This window comes from Symphalangus syndactylus, chromosome 4 (assembly GCF_028878055.3).
Source record: "Symphalangus syndactylus isolate Jambi chromosome 4, NHGRI_mSymSyn1-v2.1_pri, whole genome shotgun sequence".
NCBI lineage: Eukaryota > Metazoa > Chordata > Mammalia > Primates > Hylobatidae > Symphalangus > Symphalangus syndactylus.
In genome coordinates, this window is record NC_072426.2 from 77578484 (window position 1) to 77579039 (window position 556).

Sequence of the window (556 nt, forward strand, 5' to 3'; positions counted from 1 at the left end):
AGAAAGCACGTGAAAAACTGAGAAATGGGAGAAAACAATCACTGACTGCCATTTGGTAATAGGAGTAATAAATTATTAGGAGTCAATTCGAGCATTGCTTTTAATCTTTTGAGTTGCTTTGCTGGTTGTCATTCTCTATAACTACTAAAAAGTCCAGCTAGAATTTGTTTTCTTGGTCACACAAAGATGATGTTTGGAGTTCAGTGGTCAAGAAAACCCTGATGATTGCACTTATGTATGTTTTTGTTTAACTTGTGGACAAAGACTTATGGATAGGTGCAAAAAATAAGTCCTCTTTTGCAATCTGGAACTCACTGTTCAGTATGAGTTTTGATACATATAAGAAGGGATATTATGATACCTGAGACAGTTAACTGATGGGAGTACTGACAACCATAGAGGTTGGTTCCAGGCCAGGCTCAGTGGCTCATGCTTGCCATCCCCATACTTCGAGGGACTGAAGTTGGAGGACTGCTTGAAGCCAGGAGTTTAAGACCAGCTTGGGCAAGAAAGTAACACCTCATCTCCACAAAGAATTAAAAATCAGCTGGGTTTA

At 39.4% G+C, this 556-nt stretch overlaps 1 non-coding gene across 1 annotated transcript; it reads left to right on the plus strand.

Moving 5' to 3' along the window:
• The first annotated feature begins 226 nt into the window (after positions 1-226).
• LOC129481455 (small nucleolar RNA SNORA40) lies at positions 227-354 on the plus strand. The gene has a single exon (XR_008657444.1). It is a non-coding gene; the product is annotated as a small nucleolar RNA SNORA40 (small nucleolar RNA).
• The last annotated feature ends 202 nt before the right edge of the window (positions 355-556 follow it).